Genomic DNA, 6,288 nt, shown 5'->3' with positions numbered 1-6,288 from the left:
CTGTTGATTTCCCTTCTGCCCATGCCACCGCCGCGTTTGGAGCTGCCACTTCCACGTTTGGAGCACCACTGCTGTTTGGAGCACCGCTGCCGTTTGGAGCTGCCGCTTCTGCATTTGAAGCTGCCGCTTCCACGTTTGGAGCGCTGCCGCTGTTTGGAGCACTGCTGCTGTTCGGAGCTGCCGCTTCTGCATTTGGATCTGCCGCCGCGTTTGGAGCTGCCGCTTCTACGTTTGGAACCCCACTGCTGTTAGGAGCACTGCCGCTGTTTGGAGTTGCCATGTCCGCATTTGGAGCTGCCGCCGCGTTTGGAGCTGCTGCTTCCGCGTTTGGAGCACTGCTGCTGTTTGGAGCACCACCGCCATTTGGAGCGCCGCCGCCACTCCAAACACAGTGGCAGCTCCAAACACGGAAGTGGCAGCTCCAAACATGACGGCGGTGCTCCAAATGGCGGCGACACTCCAAATGGCAGCGGCACTCCAAACACGGAAGCGGCAGCTCCAGATATGGCAGCGGTGCTCCAAATGGCAACGGCACTCCAAATGGCAGCGGCACTCCAAACACGGAAGCGGCAGCTCCAAACGTGGCGGCGGAATGGGCAGAAGGGAAAGCAACAGCGGAGGTGCCAAAGGTCTTGGGTCTGCAGCAAAGGTGTTTGGTGGGAGTAGGGAGCTCTCTGCGCTTCGCCATGATCACCCGTTAGGAGCGGCTGGTGGCGAGGCTGCCGGTGGGGCGCTCTAAATGAGGATGCAAGGGGGGGAATTAAGTCACCCCCGAAAAGAGCCTAGCCGTTTTTTCGGGGCTCAAAAAAATATAAGACCAGGCCTTATTTTATGAGAAACACGGTACAAATAGGTTACAAGTCGTGTGCATATATACACTCTTAACAACAATTAATTCTATAACATCATACAACTTTTCTAAAACTATATTGTGGCATTTAGGACGAAGTTCAGCTGCTGATGCTTTTGATAAAATCCAATCCCATCATTAAGAGTGAAAAGCTTTTATGAGGATAATGATTACGCTATATAACATTCCTTCTTACCTCAGTTCTTGAACTGAACTGAGTTGAAAGACATACTTATTTTTCTTAAAGGAATGTTCCAGCATAAAGTCTTGGATAGGAGACCATCAGAGAAACTTAAGACTGCAAACTAGATTTGAAAAACATTCTAGGCAATAGAAAACCACCTCTGTGTTGTTTCAAGGATCGCAATATGGACATGGCCACGTAATCAGGTATCGAAATTGACTCGGTGGAGACTGTTTTTATGCAAAAGAAAACTGTACTTGGGAAAATGAAGACGATGACATGAGCACTTTATAATCTTTTATCATTCATTTTGGTTAGTCAAATCAACACAATGTCTGAAATAATGTGTTTTGGAAGGATTTTTCATTTGGCCTCAAAACTTCATTTTGGCCATAAACTTGACTGCAGCAACCCACCTAACATAGAACTTGATCACCTTACATAAAAGTCTGGCTTATTCAGCATGATGAACCAACATAGCTTGTCCTTGTTATGCAAATATAGCTGTTTTCTCAACAAATCAGTGCTTAAAGTAATGTGTGAACAGTATCTGTGTTTATATGATATACTGATATACTGATATATATATACTGATCCAAAAGCTATCCAGGGCATTTTAAGCTATTGCCCGAACCCAGACTTTATAATTTGTTTTTGGTGTGTCATGCAAACTTAGAAAATAGGTATAATTTAATAATTTATGCATAATGATATCATATGAACTTAGCTTCAATGTATGAAGTGGGATAATATTTAAGCTACTTTATTTAGTATGTGAGCAATGAAGAACAGATAACTTGGCAACAAAAGCATATATTTAAAAAGAGAAAAACAGTATAGAGGTAATTGACTAAACTGAAGCTTCCTTTGTGAAATATCACAGCTAATGTTTATGTGGAAAAGCCAGTTTTGTTAAGGTTTCTGTATGGGCATCCAGTAAAGGGGACTGAGTAAGGCAGAGGCAGAGATAATTTAACAATGCTCATGATCTGGGTGTTACCCTAAAAGAGGACCTGACCTGGGGTACCCACATTGTAGCCCTGGTCAAAAGGGCTCAGCAGAGATTATACTACCTGAGGCTTCTCAGAAAACAACAACTGAATGAAAAACTGCTGGTGACCTTCTACCGCTGCACCATAGCGAGCATTTTAACATACTGCACCTCTGTATGGTTTGCCAATTGCACAGTGGCAGATAGGAAAGCACTTCAGAGGGTTAATGTCATTGCCCAGAAGATCATTGGTTGCCCTCTCCCCTCTTTGGAAGAGCTTTATAGCTCCCGCTGCCTTAAGAAAGTTCAAAACATTCTCAAAGATCCATCTCATCCTGGGAACCCTTTTTTTTTTGAACTATTACCATCTGGCAGACGGTACAGAATAATAAAAACAAGGACAAATAGGCTGAAAAACAGCTTCTATCCCAGGGCAGTAGCTCTTTTGAATTCTACTGTATAGGGCAGTGTTGGTGTGGTGTCGGGGGTTTTCGGTTCAATGTGTGAAGGGTGAAGGATGTGTGTTTGTGTTTATTTTTATGGTCATGGTCATGATGTGCACTGAAGATGGTGTTTGATTTTGTTGTACAAGGTGCAATGACAATAAAGTAAACTAACTATATCATTGTTTTTTTCTTCTGGAAGTTTGCATTAGTAACTTCTAAATACCTTGGACTTCAACTCCCATAATCTTTGGGTTATGAAACAGTTTTATTCATAATTGTTCCAATCCAAATAGAAGCACAATTTAAGGATCAAATATATCACAGGGATGAAATAAATCACACCCTAATATTGCCAGGAATTGATGAGGGTTTGACACATTGTGCTAAACCATTGTAAGGTTTGTGATGTGTGATCAGATTGTGGGGTACAGATTAAAAGTCTAGTGTCTTATCTGAAGCTGAAGTAGTTGCAAAATTGCTTTTTCAGGAACTGTAATATAAAAATGAAATTTAGAAAGTCAGTGACTGATGAACTCAGTAAGTTTTACCTTAGAGTAAATATGTATGTAATTGTACTAGTTTGATGTTTATAAAGCTTTCTGTTTTGGTGCAGGCAAATTTCTGGCCCACTTCAAGGAAATAAATGAGATATTTTGTTGGATGTATTTTGAAGCTTTTTCAAATAGTCCTGTTTCATGTATAAGACTCTGATTTAGTCATTTTATTAATGGCTTAAAACTTGTATTAAGTCTTGTAAAATCTTTTTAATTGAGTGTATTTTTTTTCGCCAGTAAAGTGTCATAAATACATGACATACATGACATTAGAATGGACAATGTAAAGAATTCTTTTTTTAAAAAAAAACAGTGAGTTTGTCACTCATACGTTTTGGAAAAAAATACAAAATAATTTAAATAAAAATTGTGAGAACAAATTATGTTTTTCCTTGTGTGAGTTTTCTGTTTGGACCCTTTGAGGATAACCATGCCACAATTTACACAAAACTCTTAACCAGACTGAAAAGCTAGGCATGGAAACATACTCTCTGAACCCAAATTCAAACCCCTAAGATGCCAGAGACAGTAAAAGTTAGGGATACGCAAAATGTCTCAAATTCATGTTGACCTTGTAATGTTTTTTTTCTCAAGTTTGCAAAAACGAAACAGCTGTTTTGTGTCAAAGGGGCTGGTTTAATCATTTTGGAAGTATCCCAGGATTTTGAATATGGAACAGCTGTTGATGTACAAAATACTTCCAAAATGATTGGGAGAGTCCAAGTGGTGCCCAGAATAGCTGTTTTGCACTCAAAATGGGCAATTTGAACATGCATTTGAAATTATTTGCACGCCCTATTAACCAGTGCTGGTATGCTACCGGTTTGGACTGGTTCAGCTGAACCAGTAGTAAAAAAAAAAAAAAAGGCCTCTGAGGATCAGCTGAGAGGAGGAAAAAAAGGACAATCAGCTAAGAGGAGAAAGAAGAAGAAAGCGCAGGATCAGCCCTCCCAACCGCCCCTGCGCTTTTCTCTTCTTTATCTTCTCAGCTAATTGGCGCTGCAGGCCTCAACTGGTGTGGGGAAAGCACGTGCGCGATCACCAAACCAGTAGTGGAACAGGTAGATCCCACTGCTGCTATTAACCCTGAAATAGAAATTAGCCAATCTTTTTTTTTTTTTTTTGCCAAGCAACCAGGTTAATTCAGCAAGCATGGTAAAGTTCGCACAGTGTTCTAAACACAGTCTAATTATGCTGCCTGAGTTTAACTAGCCTGAAGCCAAAAATATAGTTGGTTAGTTCCTGCAGTATAAGTGTTAAAAACAGTGCAGGGTCAAATATAGAGATAGCACATTGGTGAATTCACTCAAACGTCAATAAACAACCTTTCAAGTGAGGTCACAAATTGTCTGATTGAGAGTCTGACAGGAAAACTTATTAGTGATTTTCTAGATTGAACATTGCAGGGAATGTTAATTCCAGAAAGCAGAAGCTGTGATAGCGAAGTCCCACAAGATGGCGGGTTGTGGGATAGGACTCAGAGCACACCTGTCCTACCAATTCTTACCGGTTTGGTAGAAATGGTTGGAGATAGATGTCTGAGAGGGAGCCAAGAACCCCAAAGGGGTACCTGAAAACCGATGTAACCAATGTAGTTTGTGAAGTAGCACTACTCCATTTTCTTCGGTACAGATCTGATATCAAAACTCTTATTATTCAATTTAAAAAGTTTGGGAACTTAAAATGGCAAGAAAGGCAAGAGAAATAAAACTATGTAACATTCTCACTGGAATGGGTAGGTGGTCTTCCAACATGTGCTTTAAAGTTACTAGTTACCTTTCTAAAGTCAGGACAGATTCAGATTTCTGGCACGGCTATGTAGAAAGTTAATTTGTAGGGTGGCTGGAAGTTGACAGTATTTCGTGGGATGTATCAAAGGACTTGTTTTAACAATTGACTAGACATATTACAATGAAGACAATTTGTCACAGACATCTAAATCTGCAGACCCTCATAATGTGTAAAAAGATGTGATTCTTTTTCCTACTAGGTTAGGAGGCAGTAGTGCTAAAAGTAAAAAGAGAAACCATTGCAAATAAAATAGGTTAAATACTGTAGGGCAGTGGTAGCTAATCTTTTTGGGCTCCTGTGCCAAAAATTGTGTGTGCACTTGCGTGCGCGCACCCAGAAGGCAATGCCTCCCCTTACGTCCCCTGCGCATGTGCATGCAATACCACCCCCCACTGCCTCCTTACCTGCACTGCGCCTCCCAGCTGATTTTCGGCCTCTCAGAGGCTTGATGAAAGCCTCTGCAGGCCAAAAAATAGGCCCGTTTGTCACTTCCGGTATTTCCAGAAATACAGGAAGTGATGAAATGGTCCTATTTTTCGGGCTGCAGAGGCTTTCCCCAAACAGTCTGCCTCAAACAGTCTGAAAATCAGTGAGGTAAGTTTGCCTGTGGCTTGTGTGCCAGCACAAATGGCTCTGCGTGCCACCTGTGGCACGCATGTCAGGTTTGCCATCACGGCTGTAGGAGCTTCAGCTTCACTAGATCATTCCTAGTTTTGCTAGTTCCTAGCTAGCTCTTTAGAACAGGGTTTCCCAATCTTGGCAACTTTTTAAGATGTGTGTGTGGATTTCAATTCTAAGAATCTTTAGCCAGCAGGCTGACTGAGGAATTCTGAGAGTTGAAGTTCAGACATCTTAAAATTTGCGGAGGTTGAGAAATACTCTTTAAGACAGCCAAAGGAACACATAATTTCTACACAATCTGCAACAGCACACAGATAACATTCTCTAAACCTTGATTCTGAATTTGACTAAAACACGAATGTCTAGAGGTTAAATCAACAAGCTTGGTTTTAGCAGATTGGATATTTTTGTACCAGCCAGTAGGTGGCAATACAGTAAAGCCTATCACATATTCGCTTTTTTTATAAGAGTGAAAGGCCCTATGCGGCAACCGATCAAATCTCACACTTTTGTGGCAATTTTGTGTTTCTTATTTTGGGCAGCTTTTACCTTTAGATCATTTTCTATGATCTTGTCTTTTATCCAGAGATTTAATAAATCAGACCTGAACGCTTCTGCCTCCTCCAGTTAGAAGAGCCGGGTAATCAGCCTTCTCACTAAAGGCGCAGCTGGTGCAGGGAAAAATGTCATTAAATTTTAGTTTCTCCACTAGAGATTGAAGCAAGGTTTAGAATAACTGTCTGATTTCCCTTTGAAAAGTTGACTTGGGTTGAAATAGCAACCTGTTCCCAACAGGTTCTATTCTTTTAAAAGAAAGAACATGCTCCCAAAAATGTTTCAGAATAATTTCT

This window comes from Notechis scutatus, chromosome 3 (assembly GCF_049901735.1).
Source record: "Notechis scutatus isolate UNSWTSFEM ecotype Mainland chromosome 3, rNotScu1.2, whole genome shotgun sequence".
Taxonomy (NCBI): domain Eukaryota; kingdom Metazoa; phylum Chordata; class Lepidosauria; order Squamata; family Elapidae; genus Notechis; species Notechis scutatus.
This window is presented reverse-complemented; position numbering follows the sequence as displayed.